At 40.2% G+C, this 27,621-nt stretch overlaps 1 protein-coding gene across 1 annotated transcript in view; it reads left to right on the plus strand.

The window, feature by feature from the left end:
- Positions 1-27,621, plus strand: part of BMPR1B (bone morphogenetic protein receptor type 1B) — a 278,304-nt gene that overhangs the window by 85,512 nt on the left and 165,171 nt on the right. Inside the window, exon 3 of the mRNA XM_068402616.1 lies at positions 25,799-25,860. The gene's annotated coding sequence lies outside the window, so the exon portion shown is untranslated. The remainder of the gene's footprint in view (positions 1-25,798; positions 25,861-27,621) is intronic.

The following is a 27,621-nucleotide window of genomic DNA, read 5'->3' on the forward strand; positions in this document are numbered from 1 at the left end:
TACACTGCTGCTCAGCCCAGAGGCACTGAAGGGCTTGCCCCCATGGGGAGCTGGGAACAAAAGCAGCCTTCAAAGTAGAGAAATGTATTTTTAAAGGGAAAAAAAAGTCAAAAGGGTGAGGGGCTTTTGGCTTAAGCACTGTATTTTCATAGGCTGAGGATAGGTAGGGAGTGAGAACCACATGGGCTCCATGCAGAAGGAGCTGAAAGGCACACCTGAATGGAGAGCCTGAACTGTGGAGGTAGGGGTGCCCTGCAGAAAATGTTTTTTTCCCCCTGCAGTGACTGAAGTCCCTTGTGTTTGTCCCTGTGTATATAGCTGAATTATTAGTGTGGCTTCCTGAAGCATCCACTCTAATACCTGTTCTAATGTTACAACAAACATAATAAGCTTTAGTATGTTTTGCAGAAGGTTAAACAGGTTAGTGAACAAAGAACAAAACCTTTTTTCTATTTTTTCCTCCAGCAAATATAAGCAAATAATAATGAGAGTTAGAAACAAGCTATGTTCCATTCAGTGTATAAATGCTGAATGGAGAATATCACACAGAATCACGGCTTGCTAACCATGTATACAGATTACTTGGAAAACAACATGTGATGTGCAGGCTATATTTCAAAATGTACAGGTTTGCAAAATGTCATTGGTGATATGGTTATGTACGTGAACAATTTTACTGAGGTTTAAGAGACATTGACTAGTTGTTAATATGAAAAGCCCTGTTTTCAGTTACTATTTTCTTTTCTAAGCAGATATTAATGTATTGGTTTTGCTCATGTTTGAGGAAAGCAAAATTTCAGCTGCCATAACCACATTAAGTCAGTAGCTGGTAGTTCAGGAATGCTGCTATTGGCATGTGCTCTTGAAGGCTTATTAAGAGAGAAGAGAGTTTGCTACAATCATTAAATTTAATGAATAAAATCTTCCTGGGTTTTTGTGCAAATGGTAGATTGTCAAGAACTATATGAAATCTCTGAGAGATGTGAGAAACAGGTCGTATGGTCTAAAATCAGAGCCACTCTTACAGAATTAGTTTGCTTTTCCTCCAGAGATTAACACTTAGCAATTCTGGGCTAAATTTCAAGAAGAACAAACTCTAACCTGTGCATTTTCCCTTTGCTTGTTTTTCTTAATCTGAAAACAGTCTTAAGAGTGTTTGCAATAAAATGCCAGGAAAAATAAAATGAAATTAAATAATCCATTTTCAACCTTTGGGAACTACTCTTTTCAGTTTGTAAAGAAAGCTGAAAATACCTCCTATACTTAGCAGGCATTTGAAGGCTTGCTCAAGTTCAGTTTGTGCGCCATCAGATGTGCCTAGGTAGGTACATGCCCCTATAGAAATGCCCTTGCCCTTCCAGATGAGTTTGTTCATACGTAGCGCTTGTGGAACCTGCTCCTGAGTTAGCAAATGGGCTTCTGTTTGCTGTATAGGCTGGGAGAGCTCCGGTCCGCTGCTCATCTCTCCTTCTATCTCTGTCCAGGAAGAAAACTTCGTTCCAGCGCAAGAGTGATTCATATTTACCACCCAAAAGTTTATTTTTTTCTTCTCAGATATGAAGTATAAAACTAATATCAGAAAGAATGCTACAATAATAGCTATGTGAGTGGCAAGTATGGAAGTGCAATTTAAGGGAAGCTTCAGGAAATGTATGTTAAGATGCTGCATTGTCAAAATTTGAACGTATTTGAACTCCTATTCAGCTGAAGGCTGAATTAGGGTTTGTAGCTGGGTGTAGTTTTGGTATGAGACGTATATGTGCGTTTGAATATGAATGTTGTCAGTTTGCTCTTTTAAAACTACTAGAATGCCTCCTAGGCCTGAGGTCGTGGTAGGCTGGACCAGATGCCAACCCCAGGTCCAGGGAGAGGGACATCTAGACCTGAATGCTCAGGGAATCAGGGTCCTACCATGTATTTCAGCACACTCCTGATGTAGTTTTGATGCAGATTTTGATTATTTTTATAGTAAAAGTAGTAGCAAAGTAATTTAAAAGCTGCCAGTTGGCCATACATTTTAAAAACTTGTTCTTGGTTCCCATGCTTCTGTCTCTTGACTGTTATTCAGGTGGTACATAGAATTTGTATCTGATATCAAGTGTTTTGAGATGCTGAATGCACTGAGAAAAGGCAAATAGCATACTGCTGCCGTACAAGGGCTAAGAAATACAGTAAACACATACATACAGGTTTTCAGGTCACTTATTTTAGATATTTCTTGCTGAGACATTCCTGTGCCTGTAAAGATTTACAACTCCCTTTTCATTAGTGTCTTCTATCCTGCTTGTCAATTTTAAGCTATATTTTTTTGAGGTGCTATTTTGTCCTTTAATCAGCATAAAGTGTTTATTTTTCTACATTGCACAATTTTCTAGTGCATAAGAACTTGAAAATGAAAATGAATAGAAAATCATTGTATAAGGTGCTGTGAACCTAATTTTTCTGCTTTTGGTGCCCTCTCAGATGGAGTACTTTGATTCTGTGATCCTGGACATCCTGGATAGATAAGCAAGGATAAATATCACTTGGGATGTTTTCACTTGTGTAGGTAGTTTTGTTTCAGTTGTCCTCATATGAAATAGGTGAGTCATTTTTTTAGAGTTTCAAAATCAGTAAACTCCCAGAAGTAAAATGCATATAGGAGAAAGCAAAACTCTACAGAACAAACTGATGTCCATATCCATGCTTTCTGAATATGTTTATCTCAGTTTTTTGTCTCTTGGGCTCAAAACTGGAATTCAGCAACAACTGAAGAGCTCCTTGCTTGGACTTGCCTGCCTCTTAGCTAACTTACTTTTTTTCACTGAAATCCCAGAACTGCCAAAGCTGCTGTCTGATTCAGCTGGGCCCTGGATATATGCATACCAACTGATGTTGTAAAATAACAGCTCAATAATTAAAGTAAATTATTATCTTTTATTGCTAATTTAGATTTTACATTTGAAAAATTATAAATTGTGAATGACATTTGCATTTGAAAAATGTTTTTTCCCCCTGAGGCATTAACTGTTTAAACGGCTGAATATACGTGCATTCTTCATGAAGTTAGAGATGCTTAAAGAATTAGAAGAATGAAAAAAATACTCTGCTAAAGCTTTCAGGGGACTGTGGAATTGAAAGCTTTGTAGATTTTAATTTCTCTGAACTGATTTTCTTAGAAATTAAGTTGATTTTTAAATCCAGAGGAAGTCTAAATAAAACCAAGGCAAGTTAATAATACTTCTCTGAAATCTTCCCTAATCGCAAGATTTCTCATCTCATGTACTTGGAAAACATTTGTGTGGCTCATTTGCCTTTAACTCAGTAATACACATATGCATGTTAGTTGGATTTAGCAACACTTTTCCTTTGGGCAATGATAATGAGTCAAAAGAAATGTTTGATAAAAGTATGAGCAACTGAAAAAGTTGAATTGGATTGGGAACAAGTATGTCTTCAATTATAGGAATGTGTTTGCTCTTTCGTTTTTTCACTGTTGGAATATATAATAGTTTTTAATCTTCATTCTTAATGTAAGTCATACTGTAGTCCATAGAGAAGCCTGTTTGTTTCTTGGTAATAAACTTGTAGCAGCATGAAAAGTATCTTTTCACCATTAGGAAAATAGGATGCCGTTCCCAGCAGCAGTTTAGATACTGAGGATACCACTCCTGGGTATGGGTCCACAGACACTCTTTTTGGTGATGAAAATTAGTTTCTGCCTCATTTCCTCCAGTTGTGGCTGCCTATTCTTACTGCTGAGTGCTCCTGTAATGGAGGCAGCACAGCCGGTGGCATGGAGCAGAGGGCTGGGTGATAGGCTGGCGGTGGGAAGGGGCAGGACGCTCCTCAGCCATATGTTATTCCTGCAAACCTACACCTCTGAAATGTCATCAACATGGACTGCTCCCAGCCATGTCTGAAAACCTTGTAGTTCACTTTTAGTTTAGAAGATAAGAATTCTTCTAAATTGGAATATGCAGCATTTCTCAAGTGAGGTAAGGCTCTTTCCGAAATTTGGCACCACCAGAGAACGGCAGCTCAAAATTGCCCGGGTCTCATGCTCTCATTTTCTGGTGTCTTGAGTTACTGACTTACACTGTAGCACACGTAAAACACTTGCTTTAGGCACTTTGCTTTCTATCTCAGTACATTGTCTGATCATATTGATGTAAATCAGGCATGCGACTTCTCATCTGGAAAGGTCTGTGATGAAGGTGCGTAGGGACAGTATTTGCAAATCGTTTAATTAGCACAGCTGGCGGTGTGCCAACTTCCCTTAAATGGGCCTTGAGAGAGAGAGGGCTGCTTTTAATTTAGGACAATTACAATATGGATCTAGCAGTTGTACCAACTATGCCTACTCTCCCCTGCCCCCAAATTTTGATTAATAAAGGACTTTATGGTAGAATTTAACCTCTGAGTGACCCCCTCTCTTTACATACTATTTCATTGGTTATGCACAGGCACAGAGATGACTTTGAATCTTTTTCTTAGCAATTATTACATTGGGAAGGATGGTGCTTGTAGGAGTGCTTCATGTGAGGTGGCAGATGCTAACTGCAGTGGCTCTGAGACTCCCCTGTTCCAAAGAGGCTTTCTTATTTTCCAGGAAGACCAGGTTTTAACAGATGTTGTAATAGGAACAAGACTACTTCAATATTGTGGGCTGTCTTGTTTGAGGAGGGTAGCGGTTTAATTGAAGGAATAATTTCATGGATGGCTGTGTCAATGGGCAGATGTTATACAATTCAAAGAGATAATCTGTTCCAATAAAAAAAAAATTAATGTTGCAGGACTTGAGAGCATTATTGTCTCCCTAGAGGTAGTATTAATTAAGAGGGTAAAGCCAAGAACAAGGTCAGACATTTTTCCCACTTGCAGAGCTTGTTGGAATAAATTGATTTTTGTCTGAATCTGTCTTTTACTCATGTATCTCGTTAAGTGTGTTAAGTCAGAAGTGGCTGTGAACAGCAAAGCATCCAATTCATTTTTCCTGTGTTTTTGTAACAGTCATCTTTGGAGAGTGTACTGAACACTTTGACTACAGTAAAATTAAATAGAAAAGGACAGACGGTCATATTTTTATATTATTAGCAAGGTCTACTAGTGCTGATACTTTTTTATTATAAGAACTGTTTTGTCACTTAGGTGTTACTTCTTCCCCGTGCCTTCATTTCTCTTGACTTCACTGCCTTTTATTCAGTATATTTGTTTAAGGAAGGATAATTCTTGCACCATGCCTTTCACCTGCCCTTCGCTTATTTAAAGGTTTTTGCCTTTAGGCCATAAATCAAATGGATTCTGTTCCCTAAAATTGGACAATTTCTACTAGCTGCTGAATTGGGATGGAAAGGTTCAATAAATAAATTCAAAGGCATTAGGAAAGTCCAATTCTGCCAAATGTGAGCGCATTTTGTGAGGAACTCTGTGCCCTCAAATCCTTTGTCATCTATAACAATTTAAATCAGTTAACTCTTTGCTGAATAGTATGCAAGAAGAATATATTAAGAATATATGTGGCAAGGTAGTTGGGGTTTCATTATTTGCAGATAAGCAGAAAACATGGCTTCTTTTTTTTCCATAGTGCTTTCCACTTGAGGCTAATTGTAAAAATAAAGAAAAAAAGTAAATCTGACTTCTTTCCCCCCCCAGAAATTAACAATGAAATCTATTTTCTTCAAGTGTTTCTGGATTATTCAGTTTTTACAGAATTAAGAGGCAAAATATTTAGTAATGGCAGGAAGACTCTTCCACAGAAACAGGCTTTGCACAATTCTTGGTTTTTGTTTGTGGTGTCTGTAATTTTCTGATTGTTTTAAGAGTTCCATAGTATTTTGTTTTCCTATAAAAACACCTGCCCTCATATTTCATCAAGTATGGCAGCTTTTGCACTGGGAACTATTTGTTTTGGTGCAAACATCGTAATCCATGCATTTGAAGTGATGAATTTTGTTAAATCAACATTTAGGAAATAGTTGCTCATAGCAGGAGGTCCTCTTTAATATGTGAATTATAAACTGGGAGGTCTCTTTTCTGCTCCAAATTTTTTCTCAAACATATTTAATCCATAAGATTAAAAGGTGAAAATGAATTCTTTGTACCTTGCTGAAACTTGAGAGCACAGTCAAGGAGTGAAATTATCCAGAATCTGGCAGTACTATGAATTCAATAATATGCTTTTTGTAAAGCATTCATGCAGTGCCCTCTTTAATTTTAATGTTTCCTCACGAGAGAATTCAGTTTTGAATGTGTATTGTTTCTTATTATTTACACCAAAGTGCAAAACCACCACTTGATGTTTTGGACCAGAGAAATTCTGTGGAGCAGATAGTTCCCCTGTGTGCTCATCCGATGGAGAAATATTGACAGATTGGACAAGGTGGCTTTTGTAAGGCTCAATTTGTGTGAACTGCAGTGATGACCACAAAGCACAGTGAGAAAGCCAGTGAACAGTTTTCTGGGTTGGAGCATTTTTTTATGAGATTATGATACAGGACAAGGACTGCTGCCTTTTCAGTAATGTGGGTTGTAATCCTTGGGACATCCTATACCTATTTGAGATGTTATTTGCAGGAGTGTAACCAAAATTCAGAACTGTTACATGAGACCTTCAGTGCCAGTTTCATGTTTGCTCTGAATCCTTCATCGATGCATACTGTGCTTGCCTCTGATTTTCTTTAGATTGAGTCTCTTCTAACATCACATTGTCCTTCTGCTAGTCCTGGCCAAAGTACTGTTGCTATCTGCTGCTTTATGCAGACCGTTGACTGAGTTCATACAAAAATCTTTGAATACGTTTATAAAGAAACAAATTCTCTGGTTTGTGTGTGAAACTTCAAGATTGCCAAGTAGTGTGTACAAAAAAAAGCAGATTGTCATTGAATTCAGGAAGTGAAAAGGAATATTCCATCTGCTAAAAAGGCTAGTGTATACATAAACACTACTCATAACATAAGCACAATAACGCTGCTCATCAGTGAAACGGGTCAGATGATGATAGTGATTAGTCAAGCTCCTCATATGTAATAAACCATCACATACAGTGGTAAATGTGAACCATGAAGAAATGGCTACATATTGGTTGCTCAGTAAACCAAAACCAATTTTCAAGATACCTGGACAGGCAACTTTTTCCTCCAGCATTGGGATACCAGGTGGTATCAAGCTCATCTGAGAGTCTTTGGTTTCCATAAAGAGTTTTCTAATACCTTGTGTATTCATTCCTCATAGACCTTCTTCATTATTAACTGCATCAGAGCTAGTAGTAGATTATGTCTGTGTCACACCAGCTGGAAGGGATTTGGCATTTTACTTTGTGCAGGGCAAAGGTTCCATGTGTAAGTGCCACTTCGTTGACACTGCAGCGTTTTCTGTATTTTATGGCAGTAGTTTGGTGTTACTAATTCCATCAGTTAGCGACAAGGATGTTACTCTTGTCCTAGAAGATGAAATTTTGCTGGAATTTCTGAAAGTAACATTTCCAGCTCTCGATATAAGCAGTAGTGTTGAACAAACACAAGCGCAGCCTGGCAAGCTGTTTATCCTGTATGTGATCCAGCAGGCATTGTGCAAACTTTGACAAACCCTTTGTGGTTTTGATGGAAGGGAAAGTAGTGAAGTGCTCTAGCAACTCTGCTCTGACCTTCCTCCTTAATCTGGTTGTACAGTTTGTTCCTACAGCTAAATCTCTCAAGCTGTGCAATATTTTATTTCTGATCTTTATACAGCCACCTGTCTTCCTGTCTGTTTTTGAGGTCTTCCCTTGCTGTGTTTTTTTCTTATCAGTAGCACTCCTTTCCAAGCTGTATTTCCAGTCTGTGAGTATGTAAGGGAACTGAGTAAACTCTCAGTGCTTGCTCATTTGCAAAGGTAATCCACTTTTGAGACATGCTTGCTTTTGCTTAGCACATGATTAAATTTTACTCGGATATCTTCCCTGAGATCAATTGCTTGTTTTAGCTGTTGTTTTCCCCCCTAAGTGTCTCGGGGATTTTTGTTGTTGCTGATTTTTTTTTTATTCTGGCTTCATATCACTTATGTGCTACCAAAGCAAACTTGACATTCAAGTAGGATAATGTTATCAGTTTCATGTTGTACTGTACTGGACACATTCTACTTCATTCTCCTCCTGTCAGCAACAGCAAGTCAAGCAGCCTGAAAGTATTCAAGACAGTACAGTAAACGAAAGAGAAGAATGGCGTATGTTTTTCTTCTTTATTTGTATAAATAAACCCTTTTCACTCTTGGTGCAATGCTAATGTTAATTCCTTTTGTAAAGTTTAAAAGTACAGCTGTTGCCTAAAGTATCTTACCTTCTAACTTCAATTGCCTTTTTTTTTTTTTTGTATCATTCGTGCAGTCAAAGAAAGTAAGACTAGAAGGGTAAGTGGAAAAAGTTGTCTGATCCTTTTGTATATCACAGGCCGTTGTACTTCTTGCACTTACTATGTATTAAGACAGTGAATTGTATGTGACTAACACGAATTTGTTTTTTGCTGTTGTATATATTCTGGCAAGGTTTCTGATTCTCAATCTCTTGGTATCAAGAGCTGAAGAATACAACATAACTGGCTTTACTAATTTAGACCATTGATTAATCACCCTTTCTGGAACTTCTATCCATAGCTGAGTGGTTTGTTGTTGTTTTGTTTTGGTTTTGTTTTTTTTTTTTTAAATGCCTTCCTCAAGTGAAGTAAGGTTGGTGTTTTCTTCCAATGGAGGCACTTGGAAACTACAGTAAAGTCTGTTCTCAAAACTCCTGTATAAGTTAAACAAGTTGAACTCTTAGTGGCTTACTACAAATCTTTTTTTGGGTTCTGTTCAATTTAAAAATATCATTTAAAGGTGGGCCACAAAATTTAAAGCTGGTTTTGATATTAGCAATGCTGCATGTAGAAACACTTCAACTTGGTGTTGAATACTAGTGGGCTAATAGATGTTCTGGCAGAGCCTTGATACAGATGTTGCTAGTAGAGCCCAGTTCTACATTGGTGATGACTCTGAGATCAGCCAGTCTTTTGAACATGTGTTTATTAGTTATTTTTAGCATCAACTTTTTTTTTTTTTTACCAGAATTTTGTATACTACAAAGTGAAATGCCTCACAAATATTGATGTGTGTTATTTGTAAGCCCTTATTTGATCTGATAAATTTGTTATACTCATCAGAGTATGAAACCTACTTTGTTTCACTAGATCTATTTTCCATAAATCCATGATGTCTGGCACTAATTTAGTAAGTGTTCATTGGTTCTGTATCAATTGAATCCCCTGAAAATTTTTCCTTTTCTTGTATGGATCAATGTTAGATTATAAATAGCCTGGAAGTTACTTGGGTTGTCCTCCTTTGAATGTTGACACAATATTAATGATCTTCCAGGTTTTTGGAATGTCCTTGGTGTTATAGACCTTATTAAAAGCTACTAATGGAGCAGAGATCACTTTCACCAGCCCCGTTAGGATTTATGCCACATGCTGTTGGGGCCTGTTCATTCACAGTGAGAAACGAACAAGTGGCACCTCATCTTACTGTGGTAGCAATGTTTTATCTTCCTGTTCTGGTACAGTGTACAATTAAGGACTATCGCTACGTGATTAGAATGATGCCTTCTGTCTTTATGTAATCTATGTGTTTGAAACTTAATGTGTTTTCTGCATTGTTGTTAGATCATGTCCATCTTCTAATGCTGATAACCATTGTGCCCACTAACCTTGAAAAAGACTTTACTATCCTTAGCATATTACTAAGCATGATCTTTTTTTTTTTTTTTTTAGCTTTGTTATTTTGACTTACTGTAATTTGTCTAAGCCCCACCTAAAAATCAAGAGGGGTTGGTGTCCCAACCCTGCATCTGGAACCCTTGCCCGTGTGCTTGCTGCACAGGGAACAAATCAGGCCCCCACATCCCGACCCGTGAGCGCTTCTGGTCTTCTGCTTCTTGGTCATCAGTCTGAGAAGAAGGAAGCTACACCTGTAATGTGAAACACCCTCCCTCCCATCCAAAGCCGACTAACCTACTCTCTTCTTTGCCCACTCCGTTTCCCCAAACATAACTTTCCACATTACTGTCATGCAAATCATCCCAGCAGGTTTCAGCAGCAGTAAGTAAACTTTAGGGGCAAGGGAGTAATTAGTTACAAAAGTAGTTTTTCTAAATAGAGTATGTGACTCCTTTTTTCTTCTAAACTGGCATTTCTCCAGACAGTGAGCACCGGCAATGAATACTGATAATTGAAACCAAGTAATTTTCCAGAATATGATCTGGTTTTAGCGTTACAGACCAGATCTACTGGTGTCTTAAGCACCATGTGTTGTGAGCCTCTGGATCTTGAGGAATACAGACATTATCTGTGCTTGCCATCTTGGGACAGGCTTTTGAAGGATAAACTTGGTATTGAGCAGTGCTTACTCAGAGCTGGAACCTGAAGGCTAGCCACTAGTTTCTGTGGACCTGTGTCTCGCTTCTAATCCTCCATCTAGCCCAACTGTTTTATCCTAAACTTACTGCTGAAGGTGTCAGACTTCTGGTTTAACTCCTTCAGGGTACAGGTAAATGTATGCAGAGAAACAGACCCTTTTACGAGGCTTACAGTCTTATTTCAGTAGCATGAGAAATGTGGATGACTTAAAAAAGAGAAAACACCCCAAATTCTGTGACTTTTTCACTTAACTCTCTGTTCTTTCTCTTTGTAGTCCCTGGTGGGGTCCATCACTGTTTGTCCAGAGAGGGTCTCTTCTTACCTTATTAGGATTTATCCTGAGTTAGTGAAGTTGATTCTCTCCTTTTATTTTATTTACTTTTTAAATCCTCTTTCAAGTGGCCCTTTAAACAGTTCCAGCAGCTGACCCGAGCCTTCTGCCAGTAAACCATGTTGCCACAGTACCTTTTCTTTGTAACGCTTAGGCTGCATCTCCCTTTTGCCCAGGTGCCAGAAGATCAAATTCCTGATTTGCAAGTACCCAGTAACAGAGTAATTTAAAAACTTAGAAGGATAGTGGTGGCTGTTGGGGAGTATCTTAGCAAAAGGAATTTTTTACCAGGTTTTGTTTTGTCCTGTGTGGGAGCAAAGCTCACCTGGGTACAGGTTTTGCAATTACAGGAAATAGCGATAGTCTATTTCAAGAAAAATAAAGGTTTCACATCTTTGAACACTTCTCAGTGTCTTTTCCTTTTGCCAGCATGACAGTTTCAGTCCCCTTTTCTTCAGTGCTAAAATCCTTGGCATTAGAGATTTTGCCTTCTGATGTAGCTTAAGGAAATCTTTGAAGTAAGGTACATTAGCATATAAACTCTGAAACTCTTTGGTTGCACTTGGGTCAGGATAATAAATGTTTGTTCAGGTGCCCTGTCTTAGGAAGTGAGTGTTTTCTGCCTTGTCACAATACATTACTTATTGTGCTGTATTTTAGTTAAAACACTTGTCATATTTTTCAAACGTAGGCTTATTATTTCTAATTTCTGTTCTCCCAAATTATGTATCTTGAATGTTCTTTTGATCTCGCCAGCTTTAAATCAGAATGGAAGTGTTCCTCGTGTGGATATGAACGTCTCCCTCCCTTGGGGGAGTCCTCCCTGACTGGCAGGGGAAATGGAAACGGATCAATCATCTGTCACTTAACAGTGTTAACGATGCCATGAGCTTTATCTCTTACTGACTCTGATAAAATGCTTGTTCCAGTCGCATGGCAAGCATCTGTGTTTGGTAGCTGGTATCTAATAAGTCATGTTTTTGTAGGGCTGGCCATATGGCCCGTACCTGGACAGTGAATCTGAGGCGCTCTAAATATTGCGAATTTACTGTCTGTGGATGAATTGTGCAGTTGCTCGGCACATATGCAATAAATTTGATATGTAGATTTTTTTTTGATTAATTGCATGTACGTAAGCCATCTGTGCAGTGATTGTGCATTAAGTAAGGTGCAAGAGCCGTTCTCCAGGACAAATGGCTAAAAGTGTATTTTCAGTTAGAAGAAAAAAAATAAAAAGTGTTTTGGAAAACGAGTACACATTCAGACTAGCCAGAATGTGTGATAACTTCGTTTTTTGTAAGCAGAAAGAGTATGAACAGAATGATACTGTATGCAAGCAGAAGTTTTAAAGGTATATTTTCTTAGAGAGCTTACTAGGGACAGATGATATTTCCTGTGTTTTGTATGTGTGGTTTTATATGGGATTTACTTTTGGGTTTTAGTAAAATTAAATTGTACTGGGAAAAATCATCATAAGAATGGTCCACAATAGGAAGTCTGTAGAACATGTGCACATTTCAGAGCGACTCTTATCATTTGCTTTTCCTGATTCTGCCGCATTTAAGTGCTCATTTGCAATATTGCATTAATGTAGGGGTTTGGAGTGAATTATAAAAGGAGTGGATAACAGCTTGCTTTGGCTGTAAAGCCACACTCTCATATTTTTGACAGTAGGCAAAAAGGGCTGATTAGGAGAATCTATTTCCTGTATGTTCAAATATAAACCAGATACTCAGTCATGAAAAAGTCATTCACTGTTTTCCAAAGACCTTTTTTTTTTTTTTTCTTTTTTGCCAATGTGAAATGGTAGTTTGAGTGGAAAACTGGGCAATGTGTTAGTCCTTACACACAAAACAAGCATCAAGAAAAGGTGATTGTATTAATTCCTTCCTTCCTTCCTTCCTTCCTCTGTGGATTCTGATTGTTTCTGGCTTTAAACAGATGCGATTCCCTAAGGACCACATTAGTGCTTTTAATCTTTCAAAGCAGGAGTGAAAGTGCAATTACTGTATGTGAATATCAAGAAGACTTCAGTTCAAGCAGTTTTTCGATGCTCCAGGTTTTGTATCATTTTTAGAAATGAAGATCTAACCTGTAACAGTGGGTGGTCCATATTCTGACTGTTGATGCTTGCACTTTTTAATGCTCATCCCTTTGAATACTTACATTATCATTCGTATTTAGATGTGAGATCAGCTTTTTTCCAGGTCCTGTGTATAAGGGCTCCTTTCAGGTGGTGTTCTGCTCTTGGCCGGCTTAGAGCCCCTGCCGTTTTTTCCTCAGGCTGGTCAAGTTGCTCAAAGTAGCTGGGGGAAGCTGTGAAAAACTTCAGTAAATGGGCAAGAAATATATTCTGGGTGACAGTCAATTACACAGTGATAGTCACATTCTGCTGCTTATGTTGTGCTGGTAAATAATGAAAGTGGGTTTTGGATGACGTGGTAGGGAAGTCTCATAAGCACAGGCCTATATATCCAGGGAATCTGTTTCCTCATGAGGCTTCTTGAAGCAGAAGTGCCTCGATGCTCCCTGCAGTCCTGCAGCCTTTTTTCCAGGCTGGGATCCTGAGTATCCAGTGTAGCTGACTGGCAGGTCTCCATACAGTGGAGAAGCTGCACCTCGCATTACTGGGGTCCAGGAGCAGGAGCGAAGCAAGAGTCAGGGGTGCTCCATAACTATGGGCAGGGCTGCTGTCTTCATCCCCATATGTACTTCTGTAATGCTCTTCAGAGCAGGGGTCCTGCCTTCCCTCTGTCTGGAAATGACTAGTACTCGGCACTGCAGGTGATGGTAGCAGAAATCTGCAGAGATTTTGCTTAAAGAGAAGAGTCGTCACATTTATATGTAATGGAAAAAAGAGGCAGAAAGACCCTCAGTGTTTCACATATCCCTCCTTGAGACAGCCGTGGTCTGCCTTCCATCTAGAGGGAGTTATAACTGATACTCCTTTATCTAAGAATAATTCATTGAGGGGACAGTGAATGGTACCATCCCAGTGGCAGCTGCGTATCGCTGTTAGATTCGTGTTGCCTCTCCAGAGCACATAGTCCAGGAAGCTTGTTCTGCCGTCCTGTCTGGCTGATGGGCTTCTACCTGGCTAACCTACTCACCTTGCCTCTGGTCATTTAATACACAAAAAAAATGGAGAAAAAAGTGATCTGTTATTATTATATCAATGTTTGCTGTATGAACTGTGACTTGACGTTGCAAACTGCCTTACGGAAAATGGCGTCCCAGAAGCTCGTGGTGAGGTCTGGGGCTACAGGCACCTGTAAGCTTGGGCTGGCTGTGGTGCCGTATGGGAGCTGAACTCTTTATACTGGTGTACAGAATCACAGAATCAGTCAGGTTGGAAGAGACCTCAGGGATCATCGAGTCCAACCGTTGCCCTTACACCACCCTGTCAACTAGACCATGGCACTAAGTGCCATGTCCAGTCTTTTCTTAAACACATCCAGAGATGGTGACTCCACCACCTCCCTGGGCAGCCCATTCCAATGTCTAATAACCCTTTCTGAAAAGAAATTCTTCCTGATGTCCAACCTGAACCTCCCCTGGCGAAGCTTGAAGCTGTGCCCTCTTGTCCTATCGCTAGTTGCCCGGGAGAAGAGGCCAACTCCCACTTCACTACAACCTCCCTTCAGGTAGTTGTAGACTGCAATAAGGTCACCTCTGAGCCTCCTCTTCTCCAGGCTAAACAACCCCAGCTCCCTCAGCCGTTCCTCGTAGGTCAGACCCTCCAGACCCTTCACCATCTTGGTCGCCCTCCTCTGGACTCGCTCCAACACCTCAACATCTTTCTTGAAGTGCGGGGCCCAGAACTGGACACAGTATTCAAGATGTGGCCTCACCAGTGCCGAGTACAGAGGGATGATCACTTCCCTAGACCGGCTGGCTACGCTATTCCTAATAGAGGCCAGGATGCCATTGGCCTTCTTGGCCACCTGGGCACACTGCTGGCTCATGTTTAGCCGGCTGTCGATCAGCACCCCCAGGTCTCTTTCCACCAGGCTGCTTTCTAACCACTCTTCCCCCAGCCTGTAGAGCTGCATGGGGTTGTTGTGGCCGAAGTGTAAGACCCGGCACTTGTTCTTGTTGAACCTCATGCCGTTGGTCTCGGCCCATCTATCTAACCTGTCCAGATCCCTCTGTAGGGCCTTCCTACCCTCCAGCAGATCGACACTCCCACCCAGCTTGGTGTCATCTGCAAATTTGCTGAGGGTGCACTCAATCCCTACGTCTAGATCATCTATAAAGATATTGAACAGCACCGGCCCCAGAACTGAGCCCTGGGGAACACCGCTAGTGACCGGCCGCCAGTTGGACTTTGCCCCATTCACCACCACTCTCTGGGCTCGGCCATCCAGACAGTTTTTAACCCATTGAAGAGTCCACCCATCCAAGCCCTGGGCAGCCAGTTTGTCTAGGAGGATGCTGTGGGAGACAGTGTCGAATGCCTTACTGAAGTCTAGATAGACTACATCCACAGCCCTGCCCTCATCTACTAAGCGGGTCACTTTGTCATAGAAGGAGACCAGGTTGGTCGAGCAGGACCTGCCTTTCATGAATCCATGTTGGCTGGCCCCGATGCCCTGATTGTCCTGCATGTGCTGTGTAATGGCACTCAGGATGATCTGTTCCATCACCTTGCCTGGCACCGAGGTCAGGCTGACAGGCCTATAGTTCCCTGGATCATCCTTCCGGCCCTTCTTGTAGATGGGCGTTACATTTGCTAATTTCCAGGCAGCTGGAACTTCTCCAGTTAACCAGGACTGCCAGTAGATAATAGAGAGTGGTTTGGCAAGTTCATTTGACAGTTCTTTCATTACTCTGGGGTGAATCCCATCTGGGCCCATAGCCTTGTGGGTGTCCAACTGGCACAGCAGGTCACTAACCATCTCCTCCTGGATCATGGGAGGTTCACACAGCCCCCCATCCCTAACTTCAGGCTCTGGGGGCCGAGTCTCCTGAGGACAACCGGTCTTGACATTAAAGACCAAGGCAAAGAAGGCATTGAGCACCTCTGCCTTTTCCTCATCACCTGACACTACACTACCCTCCTCATTCAGCAAGTGGTGGAGGCTCTCCTTGACCCTCCTTTTGCTGTTGATATATTTGTAAAAGCTTTTTTTGTTATCTTTGACTGTAGCAGCCAAATCGAGCTCTAATTGAGCTTTGGCCCTTCTAATCTTCTCCCTACACGACCTGGCCACGTCCCTATAGACCTCCCAAGTTACCCGACCCTTCTTCCAGAGCAAGTAAGCTCTCTTTTTTTCCTTAAGTTCTAGTCTAAGTTCCCTGTTTAACCAGGCCGGTCTTTTTCCCCGACGGCTTGCCTTCCTACAGACTGGGACAGCCTGTTCCTGAATATTTAACAATTCCCTTTTGAAGCATGTCCAGCCTTCCTGGACTCCTTTGCCCTTCAGGACCGACTCCCAAGGGACTCGGTCCACCAGCCTCTTAAACAGGCTAAAGTCAGCCCGCCGGAAATCTAAGGCAGAAGTTCTACTCTTGCCCCTCCTTACTTCCCCCACTATCGAAAACTCTAACATTTCATGGTCGCTACTCCCAAGACGGCCACTGACCCTCACATCTCCCACTAGTCCTTCTCTGTTCACAAACAACAGGTCAAGCAGGGCCCCTCCTCTAGTGGGCTCATTTACCACTTGCATGAAGAAGTTGTCCTCCACACATTTGAGGAACCTCCTAGATTGCTTCCTCTCTGCCATGTTGTATTTCCAGCAGACATCCGGCAAGTTGAAGTCACCCACGAGTACAAGGGCCGGCGACCGGGCGCCTTCTGACAGCCGCTTGTAAAACGCCTCGCCCGCCTGCTCATCCTGGTTGGGTGGTCTATAACAGACTCCCACCGTAATGTCCGCCCTAAAACTGTACACTGCTCCTGAAACTTTTTCTGACACAGGCTTGCTGTTTCCATCAACGGATTTTATGGGACTCCCTACACATCATATCTTGCACAGCTTACCATATTGGCTCTTAAAAGTGGCTTTGAATACAATGCCAGGCTCCCCCAGTAGCAGTTTTACGGCTGCTGGTGAGCTGGGAAGCCCCAGTTGGTTATTCCTGTTCTAGTGGAGCCCCCGTGCTGAATTTTTCAGCTAAAATGATGGAAATCTGTTTCGTCTAGTTTTCTAGTTTAACTAAAACACGGCTTCTGTGCTGAATAAAGCAGGGAGCATTGCAAAGTGCCACAAGCTCATGTTCCAGACGTGCCTCCTCCTTTTCAAAGGAGAAAACTGTTATAATGCCTAATACCCCTCTGTACTGCACCATCAGTGCCTGTGTAAAGGTTTTTCACGTTGACCCTAAAAATGAAAACAAAAGCTTCATCATCAGCGTAGCTTCTATTTCTTTCAGGATCTCTGGCATAAAATTCTTTTTTCTTGCTTCCTGTTTTGCGGAGTTGGTAAAAGCCACAAATCCAAATATTTTGTGAGGGAATCTGGCACTCATTGCATATACATTGATTTATGTATGAGTGCTCCTAAACTCATCAGTGCTTCTGGATCATTAGATGTGAAATAACGTGCTCAGGACATTTTTGCCATTATTTTTGAGAGCCAGGTAGATGCTGCGGCCTTTAGCAGCCAACAGCAGCTCAGAGGCATGGTGCTGGCAGGCAGGAGCCTTACCTCCACCTTGCCTGCCTGCAGGCGCTACCTGCCCTTGGGGACAAGGTGTGTCCTGGCGCTCTCAGCATGCTGGTGAAGTGCAAAGTGACCTCCAGCAGCCTTAGGATGAATCCAGCTCTTTTTAGGGTAGATGTGAGGGGAAGGGCGTCCCGCTCAAACATAAAAAGGTTTCTTGTGAGCAGCAGTGTTGTGTTAAGAGGTGCATATGGACAGATAATGCAGCCTGGCCTGGTTTTCTGCTGCCTGTGTAGTTACTTCAGTGTGCATGGGGGAAACAAGTGTGTAAAATGAGAGTGTCCTATTGCATACTAATTTTAAAAGTGATGAAAGGATGTACCAGCAAGTGATGAATCGGGCACTTAAAAGCACAGCACAGCTTGTTTTTTTTAGCAGTGACAAGGACTGAATTAATATGTACTTTTGTTCTGCAGGCTAAATTTTAAAATATGAGGGGAATAAAGCTGAATGCTATGTAAATACACAGCATTTTTTTTCCACAGTGAACAGAAAATTAGAACTCAGCTGCTTAGTAAACACCATTTAAAGATCAGAGCACTGAAGAAACAAACACTACGTAAACTTTTAATGTAACAACAACATAGTCTGGCCTTTTTTAAAGGAAGAAAAACACACTAAAGATCACGTGCAGGTAAGAAACATGAGGGAAACTTCCTAAAGTTTGGTGCTCTGTTTAACTTAGGTGTGAAGGTGAAAAGCCTCAGGGAAAAAGGAGTACTAGTAACGCTGGATCTAACCAGGCTTCATCACCAAAGAAACTGTGGGAATTGGTAGTACAGTTTTGAAAAGACACTGCCAAGGTAAATTCTTTTCAATGTAATTAGTAAAGAAGGAAGAAAGTGTTCAGTAATACTGTTCATGCTCCCCATCTGCCAGTGTTGTATTTCTACTTGGTAAGAATTTTCTACTTCATGTTGCTGCAGTTGATATTTGGAGGGAGGAAAATACAGATAATAAAAGACAGCATTGGACAGGGAAGGGGTGAACTTAAGGGTAGGGCTGGAACGCATGTGGATCCTTTCAGTGTCTGGGAAAAGCCAGGAAGGACTCAGTGGTTTGATTTAGACCCAATACCGTGTTTTAAATAGCTTGCCCATAGCAAGCCAGTCGATAATGGTCTCTGCTTTTGGTTAGTGCTTGTCCTCTACATTGGAATAGCGTGTCGTAGTGCACTTCCAGATGTGATTTCCCAGGGTGATTCAAAGGCTCAAAATACTTCAGTGAGTCACAAAGCAGGGTGTCAGTAGCCACGTTTTTCAAGATTACGGCAAGAGTCCAGAGAGGAGGATGTAAAAGGCTACCCCGCGGTTTGATTGCAAAACTGTTGGCTCCACGTTCTCCTGAAGTCTGTGTATGAATATGGCTGGAGCCTGACATCTTACAGCTCTGTCTTGTCTACACATTTTCCAACATCTTTTTTACACAAAGACTACAGGGAACATCAGCCAACATGTGTCTTGTGTTATTTTTGCATTATTTTTGTTATGATTTTGTATGTTGACTAATCTGTTATTGCTGTGCTGTATCACTGAAACAAAATGTGGCCTTATTTTGATAGGGAAATGTATGTCCTGTGACACAATTGCTTTGTTATATATTGCACTGCCTTGTTAGTTTGAGATTTTCGATTAATGTGAAAGGGAAGAGGAGAGCAGAGTAGGAGAGTAGAACCATAATAAATGTTCATCTGGCCATGAATTTTCCCTCTTCTTGAAAGGCTCTCATGTCCTTTACCAATTAGTCGCCTTCCCTGTCCTACGTGATATGGTTGCCCACTCAGAGTTTAGCTGGCAGTTCAGACGCAGTTTGTTCCTGCCGAAAAACCACTGCAGGCAATGCAGCTCCATGAGTCTTCCCAGGCTGCCCCGTGGCTGCCAGGCTTGGGAAATAGGAGTGTGTTCTTCTGGGTTTAGCCAGAATATAAAGATCCAGGCATTTTCACGTAAGTGTGATCCTGCTTATTTTCAAGTGACCAGGTTTATTTGAAACAGTTTCTATAGATTACTTCAGATGGTTTTGGGGTTTTGTAATGATTTTTGATGTGAAAGAACTCAAATTTTATGTTCACTGCCAGATTTGCTGAGGTTTCATGATGCAAGTAATTTATGGACTTTACTGGAGATGGAGATTTATGGAAGCAAAAATTTATGCAATTAGATACTTCAGTGTATTTCTGTTTAACTTTTGGAGAAAAAAACACAGAAGTTATTTGAACAGTTGGTAAAAGTTTTACGATGATATAACTGTATTATGATTTTCCATTCATTAGTTTCACTGCGTTGTTTTGTTTGCTTGGCTGTTCATTTATTGATCTGATTTTATTCAGTAGGAGTGGCAGTGGTTATAGACATTCATTTCCAATAAAGATCTTACGTTACTCTGTTAAAAACAAAACCTTACCCCCCCCCCAAAAAAACCTCTTCTAAAAATTCCTATCTGAACAGAAAGTTTGAACACAAACTGACAAAAATCACAGCGATATGTGTATATATGTACAGTGCTTTACCAGGGAGACAGAGGAGGTGTTGATTTTATAGGAGCCTTGATATCTTCAGAGGAATTCTGAAACAGTTGTGTGTTTAGGCACTCTTGACTTTCTTTGAAATGAATCCTTTTCTCATAATTTAAAAGAAAACTATGCATAATATAGGCTCTTAGCCAGCATGCTTAGTGTCCTATGTTGGCCTTTATAGGGCAGAGAGCAAATGTTTTACTTAGGGGAGAGGGTGCAAACCTTTTACTTCTATGTCAGAGCAGCATCTCATCCAAAATAGTCCTCAAGATGTGACTGAGACTGCTCACGTCGTAGCATCAAACCAAGAGCGCACGCCACTGCCACCCGGGGTGTGAGGTTTTAGCCGGTATTTGAGTTGTGTTTCAGTGGACAGGTGGAAGCAATGATGACAATAGGAATGTCTTTGATGCCATATTTAGCAAGCGCTCTTTTCCTAAAGTGGGAAGATCAAACAGGAAGCACTTTCCTCGCTTGTAATACGAAGCTTGGCTTTGCAGCCAGCACCCTGTCTGAAAATCTGCCTCTCTTTTGCAGGGAGGAATAAACTGTTGATTTCCCTCCTGCCCATGACTTCCCTGTTGGGTTTGCTCCTCCATACAAGTTTAATGCAGGAAATATACCTGGAACCAAGTCAGCGCTTCATCCCTTTAGGTACATCTGTACTATCACAGTTGGAAGAGCCTGAAAGCCTCCTGCCCCTCCTAGGAAGCTTACGTCTTGACGGCGCTCAGGGCAAGCAAAGTAAATCCCTGAGTTAGGGAAATCTGGCCGTGGACTGGAGGCTATTGCATTTTTGTCCCCATGAGTGATGTGCTCCAAAACCCCGATAGTTCCCATTATGAATGTAAACCAGATCACACCAGGTGGTCCCAGAACCGCAAAATTTTGTCGAGCACATCTGTCAGAGACAGCAGAATTGTAACTGACTGTTCATGCTGGTCTTTGAGTGGTGGCTTTCTTTGTCTCAGCTGGCATTTAACAAAGACCATTCTAATCATCCTCCATTTAGTTCGGTGGCTAATAAAGACATCAACTTTGGAAGGGGTAGTGTTTGCTCATAGTCAAACCCCCTCTAAGACATTGAGAAAGATAAGCACTGAAAAGTAAGGACATCCTACTGATCCAACTGGATGACTGTTATCTGCTTAAGAACTACTCACCTGCGGGAGTCAAATACAATAAATCTATCCTGTAGACCTGAGCCTCTCAGTTATATGTCCTTTAAAACAGGGACCCACATGGGAGGTTATCTGTTGCTTCCGCTGACTTGTCATCTGTTGTCTTTTGGCACATACTTCACTGTAAATCTAAAACATAATTGAGTTATGAAAAGTGAGAGAGAATACTAATTCTATAAACTGAATGGAAAATTTTGGCTCCACATGTAATATTTTATTTCTGTTGTGTTTCTTGTAACTAAGAAAACAGTGGTAGAGGACATAGGAAATGTACCCGAGTTGTACACATGGATGAGCTAATGTTTGCAGTGACTTGGAATTGTGGATGTAAGCTGATCTATGCTGTTCAAGCTTGAGTCTAGCAGGGCTGTCTTTTTTCATGGTTTTTGTATTAAACCTGTGTTTGGCATATCACGTTTTGGTTGAAGTGCAGGTTTGGAGTTCAGTAATGCGATGTGTATGAATTCAGAACATCAAAGGTCAGGTTTTGCACTTCCATTTTTTTCTGACGTTGAAAGGCATCTGCCAATTAGTCTGAAACCTTCAGGGATCCCCTGCTGTTATTTTTCAGCCATGAACATCTTGTTAAAAGTCAGCACTCCATGTTGAGTTGCTGGAGTTATTGGATTATTCTTCCTGTTAGGACTTGAGCTTGATTTGAACAGAGCGTGGCTATATCCCAGTGACACCCAGTATAGCAGCAACTTGTGGTTATAAGCATAAGGGAATAGTGCAGTGGCTACCGACAAATAGTGACTTGGTGTGTTACGCTAATCATGCATTTTTCTAGTGGCTGGATTTTGAAATCCTTATGTCATCCAGGAGATTGTACACAGACATCTCGCTAATAGTGACACGTATAAACCCACCAAAGTAATTATTAGGCAGTGTATATTCATGTGACTACTAAAATGCTTGTAATTATGTTGACTATAGTGTTAGGTGTGCATATTTGTAATATTTGAATAATGGAAAATATATTCCCTGTATTTTAATAGCTTATTAGCTATTAAAATTCTCTAGTATTATATATACTACAGGTATATTTGGTCTGTTTTCCATAGACATATGGTAAACTTACTGCATGGGTATTCCCCTATTTCATAAAGGAAAGAGCAAATATAAAGAAAATCCTCTTTCATTTATGTAGATAAGTTTCACATCAGCAGATGGAAGGGAAAAGGCTAAAAACATTTTTATGCCTGTAAGTTAGATTTCAGTTAGGACAAGCACTGTTGTGTGTGATCTCTTAATTTATGCGTGTGGCAAACTCAAAGGTGAGATGACCCAGATCTGATTGCGATCTTGTATCGGTGTAAAGCAGATGGACAGCGGCAGCTCCCCATGCAGCCACGACGCTCTTGGTGGAAGTCAGCCTGAGATCAGAATCTGAAAAATTTACATATTCTAGATAAGAAGGCAAAACTTTATATTTTGTGTTGCTAGTTTTGAAGGAACTGTAAAAGAAGCCAAGTCTTAGCTGGGTTTCTACTTGTCTTCAGTTTTCTACTGTCTCCTTTTCTTGTGCTGTGAAGTACAAGGAAAAACTAAGCTAAGACATCAGTGTAAAATAAAAGGCTATCTCGTACTTCACAAAAGGAACCTGCTCTGAACAGTTCGTCTACTACTAGTGGGGCATACGACCAGGTCTCTGCAATAAATATACCATGGGGTGCCTTGGGTCCTCTCTGAGCACACAAAAAGGGATTTCTGAACTGAGCATGCTCATCAACACTGGAGACATCATTTTTGGTTACAGTGAGTTCTCCTCTGTGTTCAGGATGGACAATAAGTTTACTGATGTGATGAATTTTTGGCCCTTTTGACTTTTTTAGGATACTGGTTTATTGTAATGGAGCACTCGCATAAACTTGTGCTGGATGTGCATTTTCCAGATGTTGCTGGGTAAAAATAGCTGCAAATTGCCATGAACTAGCTTCTGGGGTATAAATGTGAATTTCTTAAGTCTTTTTAGTTAAGGTTAAATTAGAGCAAAACCAAGGGAAAGACCTCCAAGATCTTCGTTAAAAAAAAAAAACACCCAAGCAAAAAAAAAAAAGAAAAAAAAAAGAAAAAGTGCATTGTGAATATTAGGCTTGTGAAAATCTTAATATAGGAAATAACACCCTAAAAGAAACAAAGGTCTTACCCATCACACTTGAGCAAAGGCTATCTTCAACCTAAAGTCCAGAAGTACTAGATTTTCTTTGCAAACAGGAGGTGTCTTCTGAATGTGGATGAGGAATTGGACAAATTGGTTAGCATAAATTGGTTAGAATAAATAATAAAATGTTGCTTGGAGGTGTAACGCAAGGTTGCAATCCAACAGGACTTTAAAATTATGCAAGCTTTAAAAGGAAGATAAGATAATACAAAAGTACTGCAGCTGATTTTAGAATTGAGTTGGGTGCTGGATTATACTACTTCTTGTATGGTTTCAAGCAAATAACCGAAAACTCCAGGCTTCTATTGCTGTACATGAATACAATGAGATAGTGTTTCTTACTTTCATTAGAGAAATGAACACTGTTTCTCAAAAATTTCTTCTCTGTGATTTATTCATATTGTATGGGTTTTTTGGGCGGTGGGTGGGGGGGTTAAACTATGTTGTCTTATAAGCATCTTTGCGAAAAAATTTTCATGGCACTATGAAAACAAAGATCTCTTGAGTCCCAAACTGAAATTCTTGCATTGCACATTTGAGCAACTTTAATCTGTAACATAGTTTAATGAAAAGTTATCAAGCAATATTTTAGTTATTTTATAAAGAATACTGAAGAAACATTTTTGTTTGTTTTCCTCAGATAGGTTACTTCTACATTTAGTCTGTGGCACTCCATTACTGTGGATCTTACTAATGTCATCTTACATGAACTTTTCAAATTTCCATATAAACTATGTGTTTTTATTACAAATGGTTGGGTTTTCATTTTGTATTGACAGATTGTATAAAATCTTGCAAATGCTTGAATATATGTTTTTAAAATATTGCCGAACCAACTATTTTGTAATCTCCCTGTCTTCCTCCGATGTATGTCCTCCAATTTTGCCAGAGGTAAAAAAAAAGTTATGCTAAAGGAAGTGGAACTTGTTGAGACCACCTCCCATTTCTAGGTTTGTGTTTGATTTTGGTTGTATTGAATTCTCAGCAGAAATTAACTCAGTGGAGGAATGTAGTGCAAAAGCCCAGATCTGGATGACTGGCTTTCCTCCCAGTTTTCCCACACCAACCTGGACCTCCGAGACAGAGATCCCCCTCTCCGAAAACAAGACTCAGACAAAGTGCAAATTCTTCATTTCCTGAAATCTCATTGTTTAGGCCAACAAACATGCAGGTCAACATGCAGGTTGCAGAACCGAAACTGAACACCAGCTCAGTTTCTCTGGATCAATGAAGCGTAATCTGATGCTTGTGGCTGCCTATCTGGCCTGGAGAACAGGCACTGAGAACAAAGACTTAACACCGGTTCCTTGAGATATTTGAGCAGCAAAATACTGTTACTGCTGTTTTCAGCTGGCGTTTGGCTCAGTGCTGCGCTGTTTAGGTAGACCAGGCTTAAATTTATTGTGATGGTTATGCCAGCAAATTCTCCTCGGACAGAGTCAGCTTGTGCTGTCCTTGTGTAGGTGACTTGAAGAAAAAAAAAAAAGGAAAGGGGGGAAAAAAGAAACTTGAGGTCTGCACATGTTCACATAGACCGTCTCTTATAACAAAGCTTCTCAATCTGACTATAAGTAAGTCCCTCTAAAATCAAGTCAACAGAGAGTCCTCAGTGAACAATAAAGGAAAAACTTTACACAAGTGTGGCACCAGATGCAGATTAAAGAGCAGTAGATGTAACTGGCTGTGATACGTAATGGTGTTTTCAGCAAGGCGTACGAAAGATTAAACCCATAGCTTCTGCCCTCAGTGGGAGATGATGCTTACGAATGTGGGCTGTCTTGACTTGAATGTCTTTGCAGTGTGACTGCTGCTTTTTGGAGCCTTTTTTTGGTCAGCAGAAACTCATGCTCATAGTGTTTTGTTTAACTGCATTTCAGGAGGCTAATTGATACTTAGGCTTTGCTGAGTGTTCACTAGGATGTAATCAGAGCTGTATTTTAAGCAAGGATGATTTTTTGTTTGTTTTTACTGAAGAGCTCATTAGAAGTCGATGGGAGTTGAGTGCATCTGGGCCCAGTCATGCATCTCTGCCTGAAGTGCCTGATTCAGTTGACTGGGTTGTTTACTAATAAGAAATACAATGTCAGCAGGACCTTAATTGTTTAATCTATCTAACCACAACATGCCCAGAGAGGTGGTGGATGCCCCATCCCTGGAAACATTCAAGGTCAGGTTGGACGGGCTCTGAGCCAAGTGATCTAATTGAAGATGTCCCTGCTCACTGCAGGGGGCTTGGACTAGATGACCTTTAAAGGTCCCTTCAGACCCAAACTATTCTATGATATGATTCTGTGAGCATTATGAGTAATGCATAGAAGTAGACCAAAACTCTTACATCTCCATGTCTGAGCAGAAACACTGGAAAAGGAAAAAGGTATCTCTTATTACAATTCCTCACAAAGAATTATTGCTTGACATGTGTCTCCATAAAAGATGTGCCAGACCATGATAATAGCTAAAATTTTATCTGTCAGTTCCCTCAAGTGTGATTGAATCACAATATCAAATGTAATTGATATATCTTTCTGCTCTGTTGTAGATTACACCATCTTACTTAAACTGCGAAACAAGAATATTTCTTGAAAATTAAGAGTTCTTCAGGTAAGGACTGAGTTAAATAATTTTCTTTCTATAAAGACTATTGTTGTTAAAGAAAACACAGAGGACAGTTACCATTTGTGAACTACGCTTTGAAAAGCTGAAGAAAAATCACTTCAGATGTTCACGGTGATACAGGTTGTAGTAAGCAGGCTACTTGAGAAAGACACAGGCATGCACTTTTGGATGATCTTACTATTTTGAGTGCTTGGTACCTAGGATGTCTTTAAAGAAGAAATTGATAAAGAATTGTTTTCTGACAGAAAAATGGGAGCCAGCTGAGAATGTGGCTGGAGGTAATGGGCAGCACTCTGACACCAGGTTTTAGCATCATGACTCCAGTGCAGGCTGCTTGTTGTTGTCCACCTTATATTTTCAGAGAAGCATTGGTAGACCTAAACTTCATGTTCAGGAAATGTCCCTAGTACCCTTGGGGTTGTTGCTAAATAATAGCGTGCCCAGCAAGTTAAGTTGTCATTCTTTGACTGATGTCTCCCCTGGGATAAACAAGCAGTAGTTCTGCAGAGTGAAAAATCAGCAGCTCTTTGTTTAAACAGTCTGATAAAACTCCTGCCTTGTGGTTAAGAAAAAGGATTTGGGGCTTTTCAAAAGGATTGTTGAAAGATTAAATAATTATTCTGTTCATTATGGGAAAAGCCCCAGTTTGCTGGAGATGGTGCTGTAAAGCCATATAGTCACAGCTGACATAAAAATAAAATGTGAGAAAAGTTTTAACTTATCACATAATAGGGTGGGGGTTGTGCTTATTTTACTTCTAATGCAGACTGGTACAATGCAGGTAAGCAGTTCACACGACTCCAGGTAAAAGAGAGAAATACGTTAATTTGATAACTGTTTACAAAACATATGAAGATACCCTTTAAGTTATGAACTGTCAATCCACGTTTTCAAGGTAATGAAAGATTTGTAAGCTGATCAATCTACAGAGCCCTTGCCATCCTTTGAGTTTCTTCCATTTATAGACATCTATTTCATCTTAGAGCTTATAAACAAAATACAGGAAGTTGTTGAAATTAAACATTTTCCATACACAGACAGTTCTTCTTGACCGTACCATATTCTGTTACCTTGCCTGAGTATCATAAAGAGCCTGAAATTGAAAAATTGTGTTGAAATTCCTTTGGGTTTGCATTCTTGGAACTATTCCTAGAGCAATTTCATGACTTAATTTGCATTTGGTGTTAGAAAATTTATAAGACTCTGGTGCTTTGTTACTTATGCTTAGGTTTTGAAAGGAAAAAGAATGAATGCCTGTTAAGTTTAAAATAAAATTGTAGCCCTTTCTTATAAAAATGGACATGTTATCATTGAAGTGCCAGCAAGTTACATGGAGGTATTAAGAAAATAAAAAGCTACTTGTTATTTGTTTAATTTATAAACTTGGGAAGATGAATTAAGCATAATCTTTTCTATGTTAATCTTTATTTATATAGGAACATGGTATATAAGAATTTTTAAGCCCATTAAAATGCTATTAATTTTCTGTGTTCTGTCCCAAATCTTTGTCTTGCCATGCCTGTAGAAAACGATTATTTTTCTTGTTAGATGTTTAAGCAGGTTTTAAACTGAGTTTAGAAATATTTCCTTTTACAAGAAACTTTTTTTTTTGCTGTTGGTTTTGAATCTTTTTAAGGTTAGTAATCTATTTACCATATGTAACTACATGATAGCAAATGCTGGTCCTCCTTCTCCAGTATCCTAGTTTATTGTTTATCTGCTTAAATCTGCGTAGAAATGAGTACA

This window comes from Nyctibius grandis, chromosome 6, assembly GCF_013368605.1.
Source record: "Nyctibius grandis isolate bNycGra1 chromosome 6, bNycGra1.pri, whole genome shotgun sequence".
Lineage (NCBI taxonomy): Eukaryota > Metazoa > Chordata > Aves > Nyctibiiformes > Nyctibiidae > Nyctibius > Nyctibius grandis.